This window comes from Lissotriton helveticus, chromosome 6 (genome assembly GCF_964261635.1).
Source record: "Lissotriton helveticus chromosome 6, aLisHel1.1, whole genome shotgun sequence".
Lineage (NCBI taxonomy): Eukaryota > Metazoa > Chordata > Amphibia > Caudata > Salamandridae > Lissotriton > Lissotriton helveticus.
The window spans coordinates 2,108,604,023-2,108,622,996 of record NC_136067.1 but is presented as its reverse complement, the minus strand read 5'-3'; the positions used below and the strand labels follow the sequence as shown (position 1 = coordinate 2,108,622,996).

Below are 18,974 nucleotides of genomic sequence, written 5' to 3'. Positions count from 1 at the left end.
GCTGTTGCATTTGTCAACACAGTTTATCATTATATATTTATTTGCAAAGCTTTTTAAAGCACAAACATACACCCATCAGGGTATCAAGAGTACTGTACATATAGAAGTCAGCTCATATATACAAGAAAATACAATGCAAGAGGGAATATGCAGGGAGCAGTGTAAATACAACACAGGTTTTTTTTTTCTATTGCATGGGCATAGTCTGAATCGACATTTGAGCACCTTAGTAATGGTATAAGAATGATTGCAATGTTCAAACATCTAGGATTGCATTTGGTCCTTTCAGCAGATGTTCATTTTATTACAGATGAGCATGTTTAACAAATACACCGTATAGAAGTAGAAAGAATACACTTGTTGCCTACATGTGATATAGGAGATTGTAATCACTGCTGTAAGTAGAGGCCTCTAATTTAGATTGTCCAGCAAACTGTCTAGCAATGTCTGTACAAATGGTGGCAGCTCCTGTCTCACACGCAACCATAAACCTGATGCACATATACTTTGGGAGCTGCACACCTCTAAGCCAGAGGTATCTGTCTTCCAACCGACCCCAAAATTCTACTTGTCATTTCCAGGGCAGGATTGCTACTGATGGAAAGGGAATGTCAACAATAAACAGCAAAAACATAACATCCTAGATAACAAACTGAATTTCATTATCAGAAATGTGTTAAAACTGTGGATACAAGCGCGGGAAAGCCTTGCAGAACAAAAATCCCTTTGGTGAGTGAATAGGCAGAGTCAGGTCTTATCACAAGATAGCCAAATTGTCCTTATACTACAGTAGGCTGGGAACAAGGACATAAATCCAGCTGTTGTTTTCTGTGACATTTGCATTTTGTCGAACTTTGATGCTCTCTGGAGTTTGCATATTTTAATCTCTGTGGGATAGGAGTAAGGTGGGACCCTTTCTTGACTAATCCTTTGCACCTACCATGACAGCCACTATTTCTGTTCCTTTGTTCCACATTTTGCTCAGTTATTTCAGGGCATCACCCTATATCTGTGTGAGGTGTGGATTTTTTGACGTAGCAACTGATGACTGTTTCAAATGAAAGACTTCAATATCGTTACATCTTCAACCGGGGTGGCCTTTTTGATACCTTATCAGAGAGCGTTTGGTAGGAAATGCTCTTCCAAGTTTATATTTTTCAAATGGCTTTGTCGCACTATGAACATTGATAGGGTTTCTCCCCTGAGGGGATTTTCTGATGACGTTTTAGTTCTTTATTTGTTATAAATGCTTGGTCACATTCTATACATTGATATGGTTTCTCTCCACTGTGGCTTTTCTGATGTCGTTTTTGCTGTCCATTAGTTATAAATAGCTTGCCACACTGTGCACATTGATATGGTTTCTCTCCAGTGCGGCTTTTTTGATGTCGCTTCAGCTCTCTATTTGTTATGAATGCTTTATCACATGCTGTACATTGATATCGTTTCTCCCCAGTGTGGGTTTTCTGATGTCGTTTTAGATGTCCATTTGTTATAAATGCTTTGTCACATTCAGTGCATTGATATGGTTTCTCCCCAGTGTGTATTTTCTGATGTTGTTTCAGCTCTCCATTTGTTATGAATGCTTTATCACATGCAGTACATTGATATGGTTTCTACCCAGCGTGGATTTTCTGATGTCGTTTTAGCTCTCCATTAGTAATAAATGCCTGGTCGCATTCAGTGCATTCATACGGTTTCTCCCCAGTGTGGGTTTGTAGATGCTGCTTTAGATTCTGCTTTTCTTTGAACACTCTGTTACATTCTGTACATTGGTATGGTTTCTCCCCAGTGTGGACCTTCTGATGTTTCCTTAGCTCTCCATTTGTTATAAATGCTTTGTCACATTCTGTACATTGATATGGTTTCTCACCGGTGTGAATTTTCTGATGTCGCTTCAGCTTTCCATTTGTTATAAATGCTTTGTCGCATTCCGTACATTCATACGGTTTCACTCCAGTGTGGATTTGTTGATGTTTCTTTAGATCTGAGTTTGATCCAAACCTTTTATTACATTCTGTACATTCATATGGCTTCTCCCCAGTGTGGACCTTCAGATGTTTCTGTAAATCTCCATTTGTTATAAATGCTTTGTCACATTCTGTACATTGATATGGTTTCACACCGGTGTGGATTTTCTGATGTTTCCTTAGCTTTCCATTTGTTATAAATGACTTGTCACATTCAGTACATTGATATGGATTTTCTCCTGTGTGAACTTGCTGATGTATTTTTAAACTTTGCTTTGCAACAAATGCTTTGCCACATTCTGTACATTTATATGGTTTTTCTCCTGTGTGAAAATTCTGATGTATTTCTAAACTTTGCTTTGCAACAAATGCCTTTTCACATTCTGTACACTGATATGGTTTCTCCCCAGTGTGGGTTTTCTGATGTCGTTTTAGATGTTCATTTCTTATAAATGCTTTGTCACATTCAGTGCATTGATTTGGTTTCTCCCCTGTGTGTATTTTCTGATGTTGTTTCAGCTCTCCATTTATCATAAAGGCCTTGTCACATTCTGTACATTGATACGGTCTCTCCCCCGTGTGGATTTTCTGATGTCGCTGTAGCTCTCCATTGGTTATAAATGCTTTGTCACATTCTGTACATTTATGTGTTTTTTCTCCCGTGTGAACTTGCTGATGAATTTTTAAACTTCGCTTTGTAATAAATGCCTTTTCACATTCTGTACACTGATATGGTTTCTCCCCAGTGTGGATTTTCTGATGTCGTTTTAGATGTCCATTTCTTATAAATGCTTTGTCACATTCAGTGCATTGATTTGGTTTCTCCCCAGTGTGTATTTTCTGATGTTGTTTCAGCTCTCCATTTCTCATAAAGGCCTTGTCACATTCTGTACATTGATACGGTCTCTCCACCGTGTGGATTTTCTGATGTCGCTGTAGCTCTCCATTGGTTATAAATGCTTTGTCACATTCTGTACATTTATGTGTTTTTTCTCCTGTGTGAACTTGCTGATGAATTTTTAAACTTCGCTTTGTAATAAATGCCTTGTCACATTCTGTACATTCATACGGTTTCTCCCCAGTGGGGATTTTCTGATCTTTCATTAGGGTCTCCTTACTTCGGAACACTTTATTACATTCTGTACATTCATTTGGTTTCACTCTAGTGTGGACTTTCTGATGTTGCCTTAAATTTCGATTTGTTATAAATGCTTTGTCGCATTGTGTACATTCATATGGTTTTTCACTAACGTGGTTTTGTAGATGCTGCTCTAGATTATTCTCCCTTCCTAACATTTTATTACATTCTGTACATTTATATGATTTGTCCTCTACGTGGATACCTGATGCTGCATTAGGTCTTTCATTGCACAGAACACTTTTCCACAATCAGTCCATCAATATGACTTTCCTCCAGTATGAATTTGGAGATGTCCCATTTGCTCTTTCTCAGACAAATAAATGTTTTGTGACATTCATACAGTTTCTTTCCTGTGTGTTCTTTCTGACACCAGGTTAGCTCTTCCTTCGTAATCAGCACCTCAGACTTGCTTCGCTATGTCAGTGTGTTATGTCTTCTAAGTATATCATCTGATGCCTAAGAGTCAAGTACAGGCCTCATTGGCAAGTTTGGATTTATTGCTGTAAGAAGACTTTGACGAGGCATCAGCCTTCAAAGGAAGAGATTTCGAGGTATACTGCTTTTACATCACTTCCTACACGAGTGATGTTTAATGGCTTTATCGTTTTCGTTCATCACTGCACTTATTTCACCTGATAGATTAAGAAAAAGAAACACTGAATAAGCTGAAATGCAGAGTCAATCACAAAAATCTATTGGCATTTAATTGTCCCTATTGATAAGTAAGGTGAAGAAATTCTAGATTACACCCTTCCGTGGTCCCCTTCTTTCGAGGAGTGTGGACTCAAGGAGTAACCAAGACACCAGAGAAGGTTCCTTGTTCAGTGAGTGAGACCCTCTCCCCTATGACACACTACAGTGTTAAATCCATAGCGACAAGATGCCTCCCTTCTTGTCCAGGGAATGCTTCCTATTATCACAGGGCCTAATCAGTAATACAAGCTGGAGCCTTTTCCAGTGAATGGACCATGCAACACAAAGCATTAAAAAAAACAGCAGGAAACATAAGCAACTGCTGCAAGTGAGTCCTTTATAGTATCAGAGAGATTAGGATAGGCCCCGGACAGGTAATCTGAGCATCTTATATATAGTGTAACTCCAGAGATCTGAGGCTCTGACCATATCTGCACATGAAACAGGAGGTTCACTACCATTTTAAACACACATTGGCAAAGTCAATAAGTATCATCTTTAAGACGTATAGGCTTTCCCAATGATGCACAACATCAGAAAGAAAAAGAAAAACAAACACGCGGCTACTTTTGCATCATTCTGTAGGTATGCAAAATGTTCTCCACAAATGCGCACACCTACAGAATGACACATGCACTGTTTTCCGTGTTCAGTCTGGTGTTAGCCAAGACCTCTTATTTTACAAAAATTACATGTGTTATACTTACTTAAAGGGGCTTTCAGCTCGCCATCCAACGGTCAGTTGTGCCATTCACATTTTGCTTCTGCCCACTACAGAATACAGCATGGGGCAGTGGGTCTGCCTACTTCGGTCACTGGCTAACTTCACTTTGAGTGATGGCATTTTAATCTTTCAAGAGGAGGTAGTGAAAGTATTTATGTGTGTACTTAATTACATCAGCGTTGCCTGTGTGGTTCGAGCTTCATGTTATAGCAGGACGCATTCTATCAGCTCGTCACAGCACAGGACACATTTCAGCTTTATCAGCTTTATCAGTACCTGCCTCCTGCTAATGATGTTGTAAATTACTTTTGGAGCTGCCTTTGTTTATTTCAATGCTGCTATATCAGAGTATACCAGATGGTGTCCATTTGAATCTATTCTTTATAAAGTCATTCACTTTTTAGAATGCACACAATGAAATGCAATTATACCTCACTCCTGTATGTATTTTAATTAAGCACTACAACTTAGTCTGTATGCCCTGCTTGTCTGTCTTGCTAGTTTGCTTTTTTTTTTTTTTTTTCAGTGGTCGTTTGTTGATATTTAACTATTACATTACTAATTGAATTTGCGATGTGCTGTCTTTGCAATCCTATCTATCTACCTCTGTCTGTTTGTGTGTTAATCTATCCGTCTACCTGTCCGTCTATATATATGTGTCTACCTGTCTATCTATCATCCTGCCTATTTATCTAGTGTCCCTCTATCTACCCATCGGCCCTTCTATCTATGTAACTTCTACCTTTGCATCTCTATCAATCTTTTTGACTTCTATGTCTCTTTGCAAAGATATACATCTTTGTAAATCTATCATTCTATCTATCAGTCTATCTATCTTTTCAGGTGTATCTGTCATATCTACAAGGTTATCTCTATCAATCTGTCTATCCAATCCAGACTGCCTGTCTTTTAGAGCTGCTCTGTTTTGCAAGCCTCTCTATTTATCTATCTTTTCAACCTTCTCTATTTGCAGCAAAGATTTTCAAAAAAGCATTAGCAAAGGCTAGATGGCTGGCAGCCAACACCAGATCAATTATAATATTTAGGTTGGGTGTTAGTTTTACCTTTCGATTGTATCAAGTTTATGTATTACACACTGTTATTTATAGTGGCTTCAGTCAGACTTCATCTATCAGTCTGTTTTGTCATTCACATTTTATAATTTTTTCCTTCCTCAATGTTTTTAGAGTGATGAGGGTCTGGCAGCTTCCTCAATAATGTTTTGCAAAATCCATGTCAGAACAAATCAAGCACTGACAAAGTCACAATGCCAGAGCTGTTGGCCTGGACTGTAGCATTTATAGTGCCATCCACTAGAATGACAACGAAATGTGGCTTTGACCTGGATTGCAGTATTTATAGTGAGATCCACTAGAGTGACACCAAAACGTGGCTTCAGGCCTCCCTGTGTAGCCTGGTTGGGAGAGAAAATTAAAAGAAAAAGAAAAAACACATATGGAGCCTGACGCCCTGGAACAGAAATCCCAGGGGGTTTGGAGGTGGGGGGTGGGGGGGGGGGTCATTTGTTCTTTAAAAAACTATATTTGGAGTTCGTATTTAAAAAACAAACAATATTATATGCTCAGTGGATGGACATCAAAACCAACGACAGCTGTCGGTGAAACTTATTATATAGTGAAATGAACCGCTGTGATGGTGGTTCCTTCCAACATACAGAGCTGACCGCTGGTCAGCTGTCATCTCTAAATAGGATGAACTGCTGTCTGTCAGGGTGGCGGGCATTAAGTCCTCTACCACCTCTGACAGAAGGAATTTTTACCATTTATTAGGATTTTTTAACTAAACACACATCATAACTTCACTTTAAACTTTTCTTTTCAGTGAACTTCTGGGGTTCTTCACAAATATTTCTAAGTTTTGTGGACTCTGGTCAAGCATTTGCAAACACTTCCAGGGTCCTGGTCACTTGCCCAGCCTCCATGGGGTTTGCAAAACTGCAGGAGGTCCAAATAAAGACAATGACCTCTTGCTGCATGTTTGCAAACCTCGGGAGTCGTGCTGCAGCATGCTATTCCTGCAGTCGGGTCTGCAAATTCCACAACAAAATATACCTTTTAAAAAGTTTGTTATTTGAAGGGGAACCCTTCGGACCACCAACATGTTCTGGGGGTCAGGGTTTACATACCCTCCACTATTATACCAATTCTTCTTTTTTTTAGGATGTGGGGAGCGAATGACTGATTCCAATAATGACAACCACAACATTCTTCTCATGTAGCAGCCAGTCAATCTGATTCACAGACGATTTCCAGAACCAGATAAGGACAACACAAAAATTAGCTCCCTTATCCATAAGATTGAGTTATTCTTTCAAACTGCGGGTGCCCTAACACAGATTTGTGTATTTTAGTGGAATAACACTTTAAATAATTCCATGTGTTAATCATTTCAAATCCAGCAGAAACGTTTTTAAACACTAATTTCTCAAAAAATACTGAATTGATTTAAAACAATTGAAGAAATGGCAGTTCCTTGAGTAAAGTTTTACGTTCATGCCGCGTGTTGTGTAAATCCTTCAGACTTTTGTTTCTGTATAGATAGCAAAGGTTCCTCTGGGAATTGAAATTGTAAAGATCACTTGTGCCCCCCGCTTGGAGGGTCTGCACTAAACTTGCAGTGCTGACCCAAACAGGATGAACTTTTATAGGAAAGTTTTGTGCAGATTCGTTGAAGGAATTTTACCTGCAACTGGGGCTCTGCACTGGCATCCAGTAGGAAGATGAATGAGATTCAACCATCACAATCTAAACTCAACCCTTGCACTCATAGGAGGACACTCATTTTAAGAAAGGCTCCTCTTCGGGTCTTTCTCTGTACACGTGCAGCAAACTTCTAAAGAGAATATGGACCATCAATAGTGATCTAGACTTCAGAAAAGCAATAAAGACCTGACTGCACCCAAAATCATGGCAAGAAACCACATGTCTCTCTCAGGAGTGCGTCTTCATTAGGGATGGGTGGGATGTCCCAGACACTAATAACAGCATCCAGGGGTTAATAGTGGGGTTTGCTTGTCCTAGTCGGGTATGTCAATTTCATTTTGGAATGATTCTTCTGATTCTTGACTCAGAGAGTGCATAGAGACCAGCTAACCTTACCAGCAGCGCCAGTGTTCTGACCCTGTACATATTACATGTCGAATTGAGATTAAGCTACTTTTAGGAAGTAGCCCCCCTGTACTCCATACAAAGGCCCTGGCACACATACAGCTTCCTGACTGCCTGGGGAGACGTGTGAACAACTCTCCAGCACATGAACAAAGGGAGTTGCCGCAGAGTGAGGGGTCACCTCTTCTCCCAGAATGGCCACTCAGTATTAGCCCAAAAAGCGAGCTTCAAAGGTGAAGCCGCCTTTGTGAGAGTAGTAGGTCCAACACCACTGAGCAGGATGCCTTTTGTTCCTTTGTGAACAACCTGGGTGTGTTTCTTCAAAGCAAAGTTCAAAACGTCTTCAACGAATTTAGCAAATACAGCTGAAGCAAATGGGTTTACCCATCAGGGGGAAAACTTAGAGAAGGCACCTCAAGGAACTTTCACTCAATTCTCTGCTTTAGAGAAAGGAAAGGTACAAGACCTACAGCTTCAAATTAAATCTGGGTCCCCACTCGACCCCTGCCCCCCTCATATTTTACATTTGGCCACAGAGGAGATTATTCTCTCTCTGACGCCGTTGCTAAATCACATGATTGGAAAAAGGCCTGTATAAGGCCTATATTGAAAAAGCCCACGCTCGATCCTTTAGAGGCTAAAAATGGCAACATCTATGTTGCTCCCTTAGCTAGATTAATAAAGAACCACAACTTCTCACTTGTGTCCTAAGCTGACGACACACAGTTAGTGCTGTCTGTGACACATAGCATAGACGCAACGGCGGAACAGTTTCGAAACTCCATCACAGATCTGATGACCTGGATAAACCGCAGCTTTCTAAAACTAAACACAGGTAAAACCGAGGTTGTAGAGTTTGGCACAAAAGCATCTGTTTGGAGCCAACTATAGTGGTTCCCTGAAGCCGGAATTTGCCTGGTGCCGGCATCCAAAGCTAGAAATTTAGGTGTCCTGATAGACAAAGACCTCACTCTTGCCCCAAAGAATGAACAAGGTGTCTTCAGCCCGTTTTTTCACTCTGAAGGTTCTTCGGAAGATCTTACCCTTTATCCCTTTTTCCATGAGGAAAATGGTGGTCGGAGCTTTAGTGCTATCGAGGTTGGACTATTGCAATGCTCTATAATTGGGAGCTGGTGGAGCCCAGCTTTCCAAACTCCATTCTCTACAAAAGGCATCCGTAAGAGTATTGCTTAATCTTCCAAAGATGGATATAGAGTTATCATCATGAGAATCTGTGAAAAAGATACCACCGTATATCGTTATAGTGCATAAGCGAAAGTGTATATTACTTAAACAAACATTGTATAAGAATTGAATTACAATCCGCTTTTTAGCTAAATGGATAAAGAAACTAAAAGCATAGGACATACACTGTTCACCTTGTACTCAATATGTATGTATAATGATGTGAGACACATATAGTATCCGAACAATACAATATAGAGATGTAGCAAACACAAGGATCGAACTCGCGTCTTGCAGTCCCCATAGGACCTTCACAAAAAACTACCAAAATGGCGCTGACATACGGGCGCCGGCGCGTGTCTGAGTTAAATTACTAGACAAAACCGAAAATAACGAGCATCAAAACCAGTACATCAATTTAATAACATGAGGGGAGTCGAAGTTAGAACCCCTAGGAATAAGCCATAAATACAGGGCGTTGTTCACGATCTTGTAGTTCCTAAATGATCGTCATCAAAAACTACAATAATGGCGCAGAGATCCAGGTGCCGCCAAACAATTATATAGAAAGTGTGAAGCCACAGGTCTGGTCTTTAGAGTCTTAACATGCTGCAGTTAAAAACCACTTAATAACGTCGGTAAATACTCGGACGCCGCTAAATAAACACAGAGGAAAGGCCGAAGCTATAGTCCCGGTTTTTGTAGTTCATTTTCAAAACCTAACAGCAAAAAACTACCAAAATGGCGCGAACACACGTGCCACAACAAATTTGATTGCATCATTTTTAAGTAGTTAATTGATCCTCAATTAACGAAATAGAAAGGTATTTAAGGCCTGCACATGTGACTTGTGGCAGGAGGAGCAGTCCAAGCAGGAAGCCGTCACAAGCAGGTTCGCCGAACGTCGAGTCGAGAAGGTAAGGATCGTGAACTTGGGAGGTAGCTAACAGAGGAAGACGAAATCCCTGGGGCTTTAAACTAGTAGCAAGAACAGCCTCATGCTGTCCGCTTTAAAATAAACTCTAATCTTAGATTACTTGTGACATTTAAATGTGCAAGTACGTAGAGGGCATTTATAATGAGCAAAAGAAGGGCTTCACGCCAGGAGTGCCTTAGACCCCATAAGAGTAAACAAAGCATATTTGCGCCACAGAAGCAGTGGTTAGAACCGACCCAATGAACAAGCACGTAATAAGAAGTACAGTCACAGAAACCAGGGAAACGTGTCAGACATGCTGAGTAATTGACAAACACGATGTCAACATTAGTCCATGACGTTCTAATGAATTTGATTTATCCATAGGTTGGGAGAGAATAGAATTGAAAACGTCTCCCCGCCCAAAAGTGAGACCAACAGCATTAAAAGAAAAGGAAATAAGTGCTGCATCTCAGGCAATTAAAAAATACCACATCCACAATAGGTATGTATACCACCCCCTTCAACCAATAATGATAGGGGACAAGAAGGTTTATAATCTCTGTGCATAAATGTACTAAAGCACAATGTCATGTGATTTTGGCATAGGTATCAAGAAACCATGTGAGAGGGTGACAGCAAGTACAGCCTGAGTGTCGGCATTAGATTCATAAGCTCTCGGTAGGTACTGGGGTGATTAATTCCATACAGACTCACCAGCCCTAAAATCATGACCCACATCACTTAGCAAATCAATGTGTACCTTGCAGGCACAACAAGATTAACCAACCTAGACGGTGTATATTGAAAAACGTACCTGCATCGTCAGAAACCCATACATAAAGGGTCAAGTAAAAGTTTATGAGTAAGTGGCTGATGAGAGATGTAAGAACAAGCCAAAAGTATTTGTAGTATGGTATGTAACTCCATGCTCTTCTATTGTAGAAAGTCAACGACCATAAAGACTACGGTGTGAGTGACTAAAAACGCCAAAAGGAAATATAACGGTCCTGAAAATTAACATAAGGACTGCAATCCCTATACTTCAAGTAAGGGCGTAAAAACATACATTTAGTGAACCCCACTAGACTAGTCCACAACTAGAATTAAACTCTCTGTAGGGATAATGTATTAATTATATTCATTTTTTCTTTTTTAGAAAGAAGTAAAATACTTATGGTTTTTAAATTTCGTCCGTCCTGAGGAAGGTGCCATAAATGTAACCAACGCACCGAAACGCGTCGACAGTGGGACTTTTTATCGTATATGAATTGTTTGTATTGTGTGTTTAATTTGAACAGATAAAAGTATACAAAATTTTTTTTTAATCAGGGGTGACTCTGCGATAGACACCGTAATTTGGAATTGTTAGAAAGTGGTTAATAGTGTAACAAAGCACCCTTTTTAACAGTACTATTTGTATGTGAATTTTTAAAAATGTTTACTTATAAAAATAAATCTTTGAGAGTAACAAAAATGACATTCTAGTGTGGAGTACTAATGTTAACCTAACAGTTATCTAAATCATAAAGTAATTAGAATTGACGCAAATGTGTAGGCCTCATGGTCACTAACTGAAAGATTAATACACAGAAAGGAATTTCTCTTTTTTGCTAAGTTAATCTTCCAAAGCACCATTCCACATCTGCCAGAGTGAAGCAATTCCACTGGCTTCCAGTAAAACGATGGGTGGACATTAAGGCCTTGTGTATAGTCCACTAAGCCATCTACGGAGGAGGGGCTTATGATTTACAAGTCCTCTTCCCTTGCTACGAACCATCACGCTGTCTCAGATCCTCAAACACGGGATTGGTACTCTCCCCCAAGATAAACAGAGTAAGGTGGGGGGGAAGCGTTTTTCACAGCAAGCAGCTAAATTGTGGAATTCACTTCCGATACCACTCCGACTTCAACCCAACAGGACACTTTTCAAGAAGCAAATAAAAACATGGCTTTCCTCTCAATGCTAACCTGTCACATTGCACTAGCCTGTACTTTATCTCAGCACTTTAGAAATAATTAAGTCAGTCAGTGGAGACAGGGTCAAGGAGGAAAAAGCCGTCCCCAAACCAGTTCTACTGTGGGCGTGTAGTCCTCATGTAACTATACTGCTAGGGTGGACTGCCAAGCTCCTAACGACCGAGGAAGTGTAGTGCCGTCTTGAAATGGACAAGAATGTAGCATTCTGGGGTTGCCAGATGCCACACCTCACAGGAATTTCATCACTTGGCAGGAGCGGACGCAGTAGCCTATTGGCTAGAGACTGCATGGTACCCTAAGGGCACTTTCCTGGGATAAATATAGCATCCCTGGCACTCTGACCCTCCGACCATGCTGGAATTGCGGAGAAGACCAAAGAAATACTGCCCAGCTGCCTTTGGAACCTCACAACAAGATAGTGCACCATCGGAAGGACTGCAACTGCTGTACTTTGGACTAACACAGATTGGACTATGCCTGCAGCTTCTGCTCAGGGAAAAGTTGAATCCCTATCCCAACCTTTAGCAGTGACGTCGGAGATCATTTGGCTGATCTCCTGGGACAAGCTACAGGGACACAAGAGCTGAAGTAGCCTAAACTGACAAGTTGTGGCCACTGCAAAAACAAATGTGACCACTACCTGTCCCTGAAGCACCCAAGAGGACAAATCTGAAATAGCCAAAAGTTGCACCCGAGTCTTTCTGATACGGGGTTGCTATACAAGTCCAGATTATTCACACTCACTGAACACTAGCCCCCTCTTAAGGATTTCGCCCTAACCAAGGTGTAGACTGACCAGTAGCCCAGCATCGGCTGGCCTGGTACTGCAACTTAGAGGACTTTGAGGGACCCCCGATCTCTGTGGCCACATTCGTCTCACTTTACCCATGGACTGAGGACGACCCACAAAGACACTCCTGAGGACCACACCACAACCAAAGCATCTGTTGAGCTTCTTTTGCCTGTATCACTCAGCATCTGGACCTTTCCATTGATGCCTCTGGCAGCTGTCCCATAAAGATCCTCTGCTTACTCTTACTGCTCGAAGCCACAGTTACCCACGGCTGGGTTTGAGGTAAAATACTCAAGCCTGACGGGACCCAAGATGGTATTTGTGAGTGTACTGTATGATAAGCCCCACAACCATATCATATAGTACACCCAAATCCTCACATTGGTGGCAGCAGTGGTATCCCCTGAAGCCTATGGAGTCCATTCTCCCGGGTTGTCAGTGAAGCAACCATATACTATACAGAGGGACACCGCGTAATTAAGCGATGACCGTCTCGAAACTGGCTGCAACGAATCCTATCATGTTTGGTATCAAACATGTTGGAATCATACCCCCACACCGTAAACGGTATGGGATTTATAATTCTAAGCACTGGAAGAGCCCTCCATTAGGCTCTCAGTGCACCCGGTACCAGCCTTCTAGTCCCGTACAGCACAAAATAGTTGCTGCCGTTAAGAGACACATTTCTACCTTGCTGCTGCTGAGCCAAGCTTGAGCAGAGGAAGGTGGAACAATAGGCATCTTGTCAGAGGCAGGTGTGACCGCCTCCCAGAGAGGGTTTGTGTATTAGGGCTGCCTGGGTGTACTTGTCAGTGCCAGAAAGCCTCTATGAGGGGCACATTTGGTGTCCCTGTCCTTGTCCCTGTCCCTGTCCCTAGTGCCTGGACAAAGGACATGGGAGTAAATTCCCCGAGTCCAGACCCTTCCCTGGGAGGGTCCCCTGACTCGTCCTAACCTTTTCCCTATGGTACTTAATGGCTTACCTGGGTATTGGGCCCTAGGTTCATCGGGGAACAAAATTCAATTCTAATGCCACTTCAACTTCGACCGTTTAGACACTCTGGACTTTGTAAGAGGCCGACTTCATCCCCCTGCTTGTCCGCTGCATCGTCTGTGTCCGTGCTTCATACATAAATCCTTCAAGGCCTGTGGAGCATCAAAGACATTTGAAGGAATCTCCCTTAAAGTGAAGGAGTTACTTCCCTGCATTTGCATGCACCTCAACATTGCTGACTAGTCTGCTGATCCCAAGAGGCTGAGGACTCCGAAGGGTTCAACAACACAGGTGGTGGTTTTGTATGTCCCTCAAGACCTGAGCTGTCTTCTCCCCGGATATGAGGCCAGTATATCTCGTGGGGGCTGTAATGACTGAACCCATGTGCACCGAATACCTTTGCAAGTACAAAGACTTGTTGGCTACTTTGCAACATGTGCATCAAGTTCAAGTTCAAGTTCAAGAATTTATATAGCGCACTACTCACCCAGAGGATCTCAAGGCGCTTGGGGATGGGGTTCATTATTTATCGAATAGCCAGGTTTTAAGTTCTTTTCTGAAGGAGATGTGGTTCTGTGTAAGGCGGAGGTGGGTGGGGCGTGAGTTCCGGGCCTCCAAGTAGCCCCAACCTCTGGCAACTTCCTCCACCAAGATCTTCAGCCACATCACATCGTGTGCACTGTGGCCTGCTACTTTGGTAAGCTGCCCAAGGTTCTCCTGCGACTCCAGTGCCTTAGGCATGTGGGTCCTGTGGAGGGTCATTTATGTCAACTTTGGGCTCCCCTGATTACTCAGGCACGCCCTGACTCCCCAGGTTTTGGTGAGTCTCCTGGACCTTGCTGGTCCCAATATGGCACCTTCTTGACTTCCTGCATGGGTTGCATTTGCCAAGGCTTGTTAGAGCTCCCGCCGGACACCGACCCCTCAGCACTTGAAATTCTTCGTGAGACAGCTTGTATCCGGCTCCTGGTCATCCTCGGTGTTGCCTGGTCCCCACAGCTGCAGAGTCAAGGTCATCATCATCTTCCCTGAAACATCCGACATTGGAGGGCATTGGTCTTCCAAGTCTCCTGGTCACTCAGAGTGACATAGACTCTGTCCACTCTGCTTTCAGGTACTCTTCTCCAAGAATCCACGTTTGGAATCCCACGGACACTTTCTCCTCTTCAAGCAGCAGCAGTTTCCTTAAGTTCTCCATTGGGTTCGACAGCAGTTTCCGATACCACTTCACCCCTATGCACCCGACCTTCCCTGTTGTAGGAACGTGGGTTCTAGGGTATCCACGGGTGAGGCGGCTCTCCAACCTTCTGTCTTCCAATGAGTTGTACGGAGCACACAGTCGTGTTCACACACTGCACACACTCTCCTTGGGGTCCAAATCTACTTACCTTGGGTGGTGCCTTGGGTCCCCAGGGACTACACATCCTCTCGACATTGTCCTGGCTCGAGTCGTGATTCTTATACCCCTTTCTTAGTATATGGTTTGGTGCCCCCCTGGGGCCCACTGTATATTTAGTGCTATTTTCTGTGTTACTTTGCTGAAGTGTTGTGCGCATTGTTTTTATCTCTGTGTGTGGAGATATAATAATAAAAGGTAAAATATGCCTGTCTAAAAAAAGCATAAAAACATTTCTAAAATATGATTTTCTTAAAAGCATGGTATAAGTATAAATGGTGTAACCGTAAAAAGCCCTATAAGTCCTCTAAAAAGTAAATATACTGTAAGTCCAACTGAGCATGCTGAAAGCCATAATACTCAGCCAGAGCAGAAGTGGAAAAATAAAACAAAAATGATTTTTTTGAATTCCAATTTATGTTGTTCTAGAAAAAGGACGGATTATGCCCAGCACACGGAGAGGCAAATGTCTATGTGTCCTGTGTGGGAGGCTCAAGATCACTGTTGCCTGCCTCCGTGGACGAAGGTCCCTGTAACACCTCTTGGATCAGGGCAATGGAGCAAAGGTGATCTTCTATGGTTCCCACAGCCATTGCTGTGGATGCACTTGTTGCTTATAAGCCTTAAACAGAGTCGGTGTCCATTCCAACAGGAGCTGAAGCATCCTGTGGTGGCTCTAAGAATGCTGACATCAGGATTGGAATATGCCGAGGACACTGCACCTCATCGGCCTTCAACAGGTCCAGAAGTACATCTACGTCCGGAGGCACAACCGATGGAAGTGTTAGACAGATGTCCAACACACATTCATATACACAGAATAAGCAGTGTAGAGACGGGCAAGAGGCAGTCTACCCAGATTGGTCTGAACGATAAAGAACAATGGTCACTTAGCTCCTGAAGCCGAGGTTTGCCCAGATGGAGTACCATGCGTTCACGGCAACATTGCTCCAAGAGTGCTTTTTCTATCTCCTTGGAATTGGGGACATCCATTGCGTAGCAGAATATTTTAAATCAGGATACCCACTACCAGTAGCAGGGTCAGCAGAAGCTCTCCAAAAATGCTACCAAACACGGAGTGTATCAAAGATGGAATAACTCTGAAAACAGTCTGAGAGGTGCTTAATAGCCCAGAACCTATGTTCTTAAATAGGTGTACTATCCCACAGCTATCAGACATGTTAAAGATACAATGTGCCATTTTTCTGAAATGGAGCGGGAAGTTTGTTCAGACTACAGCCTGTATCTCAGCTGAAGACCTTGCAACCTGAAGATTGAAAATCTCTCGAGCTGAGGTTAAGGTCACTTCCTTATGCAAAAGTATGGCTTTCAGTCTGCTCTGGGATTCAAACTGTATACTGTATAAGGGAAACATTCACTGCGCACCCAGGCAGCCATAGCGGTGCCTCCCTGCCTCCCTGACTGTGTGGGTCGTGGAAACAATACTTGTATACAGGCGGTGAGGTAGGAATCTTGGGGAGAGCCAAACCTTATTGTTAACCTGATATGATGGAGACTGATGTCAAAGGGCATCAGCTGTGTTTTTAATTTCCTTTTGGCTTCCTGTATGTTGAAATGTACCCTTTGCCTTACAGCTCAGAGATGCCAGGTAAAAGAGGCTGCTGCTGGAACAGAAGTAGAGTCTTGTAAGACTGAATGAAAGGCCCTACGATGGTAACCATATAAACAGAACAAAGGGGTAGCCATAGATGCGCTGTGGACAGTGTTGTTATAGGAAAACTCTGCTAACAGTAGATAGGAACACCACTCTTTTTGGGTAGAGTTGCAGAAGCAATCAAAGTATTCTTTCAACCCCTGATTTAAGTGTTCGTTTTGACCATTAGTATGAGGATGAAACCCTCAGGGCAAGGCTACCTCAATTTTCGTCAAAGATATTTTTATTGAATTTTCCACCAATTAGTCTGAAACAATACCAACACAAGTTCCCTCGCAGGGTAGCAACTTATTCCAGCAGACAAACAAATGCTTTGACAAGATAGGTTGCTTAGCCTAATCTTGACTCCTTTCTCAGAGAGTTGCGTAAATGAGTGTACAATTTCTGACACGAACGGAGCCCAGGGCACAGTCTTCCAGGTATAAAGTTCAAACAACAACTCTGGACGTGTTTCATCTCTTGTCTGCCAGGTTAATTCCTAATCTTTCCAAGGAGAAGCACTACACCTAGTGAACGTATAATCCAAGCCTAACATTCCCCCTCAAAAGTGAACATAATTAGAAACAGAAAAGAAAAAAACCCTCCCCAGTTCCCACCCACTTCCCCAACTGTGGTGGCGGCAACATTCATGCATTTGACTTAATCTACAGTACTAGAGCTCTACTCAAAACTGAAATAGGTGAAGGGCCCTAATGGAGGAAGCGCATACAGCCAATGGCAGACCTCATGAAAGAAAGGAGACTAGGGGACCCCACTTGAGCTCAAAATTCTTGTAGTCGTCTCTGAAAATGTCTGACATGCGTTCCAGGCTAAGCAGTTTCCATAGGCGAGAGTGCCAGAGAGAGATAGCTGGCGCTTCTTTCCTCTTCCAGGCGGCTGCTAGAGTGATCTTAGCTGCTCCTATATAAAGCCACATAACCATTTTATCTGCTCTAGTCTGATGTTCTAGGGTGGAATCACAAAGCCCCAAAAAGATACCCGCCATAGTTGTGGGGATGGGGTATCCCAGCAAGTCCTTTAAATGTGCCAATATTTCTTCCCAGAAGGGCCGGATAGTTGGGCAGTCCCACCATATATGCTGAAAGTCCCCAAGCAGTCTGCACCCCCTCCAGCATCTGTCTGAGGTGCTGGGAAAGATTTGCCTAAGCTTGGACGGGTGCAGGTACCAGTCCATCATGGTCTTCCAGTGAGCTTCACGAAGTTCTGTGGAGTGGTTGAATCTTATGCTGTCGGACCATTAGTGTGCCCTTTCTTTGTCAGTGATAATGCGCTGAAGCAGCTCTTCCCACATATACATATACTGCGGGTGTGGAGAGGGTGTGGTGGTAAGTAGGAAGTTGTATATGAACTAAATCACCCCCTTCATAGAGAAAGTCTTGGTGACAAAAGCCTCAAATTTTGTGAGGGGGCGAGTGGCAGCCCCGCGTACCTGAGGTGTAAGTGCCAAGTGTAGTAGTTGAATATAATGGTGCCTTTCTGTGTTCCCTATTCCATAGACGTGCTTGCAATTATCAGAAGTAAGAGGGTCAAAATTATGGAATAGGTGTGTCAAGGCAAGCCACCCTCCCTCCCTCCCTCCAGGGGTCAAAGGGGAACTCATGTAGGGCCGGGGGAAATGCCATGTTGAAGTGAATTGTGTGAATGGAGAGGGGAACGTAGTCCACCTGTCGTCTCCTGAAAGTGAGTCCCAAACCTCCAAGGTGGTACGCATGGGGGTGCCGATGTATGTGTTCTTAGGCCTATCGCTTTTGGGTCTCCAGACTAGGTCCCATATGGCCCTTCCAGTCACACTGCGATCCATATGTAACCAGTGCTTTTCAGATTCCCGCTGTGACCATTCAACCAGGGTGCCGTTTTATAATATAAGTGAATGTCTGGGAGCCCTACACCTCCCTCCCTGTGTGAGCGGCGTGTAGGAGAGTAGGGTCTGCTTCCTATGGTCACCCCCACTTTTTTCTTGGCTTTACTGGTTTTCTCGACTTAGTGTGGCTGTGGGCCTGCTGATCAGACCCACAGCCCGGCTGTTCTCTCTCCAATTTCACTACCATGTACTTTAGGTACATTACCAATTGGGAATTGGGTCACCTTTGTGAGCCCCTGTACAGTGTACTCTAGGTACCCAGGGCATAGGTGCACCCAAGGCCTACCAGGGGCTGAAGCATGTTATATGCCACCCCTGGCTGGCCTCCATATTGACACAACTGGCAGCTCAGCCAGCTGAGGCAAGGTCGTGTAATCACCCCTTGCTTAGGTATACTTTCCCTATACCTGACCTTATACATAGACACATAGGTACCTGTGAGTCACACCTATGGCAGGCCTGGACAGTCCTGAAGGCAGAGTGCTTGGTAATATGTAAGGTGGTGCACTGGCATGAGC

General features: G+C 43.1%; 1 pseudogene across 1 annotated transcript in view; it reads right to left on the bottom strand.

Moving 5' to 3' along the window:
- Positions 1-280: 280 nt before the first annotated feature.
- LOC144764067 (uncharacterized) overlaps positions 281-18,974 on the bottom strand; it is a 71,195-nt pseudogene continuing 52,501 nt past the window's right edge. Inside the window, exon 2 of the transcript XR_013596306.1 lies at positions 281-3,743. The product of XR_013596306.1 is annotated as an uncharacterized LOC144764067 (transcript). The remainder of the gene's footprint in view (positions 3,744-18,974) is intronic.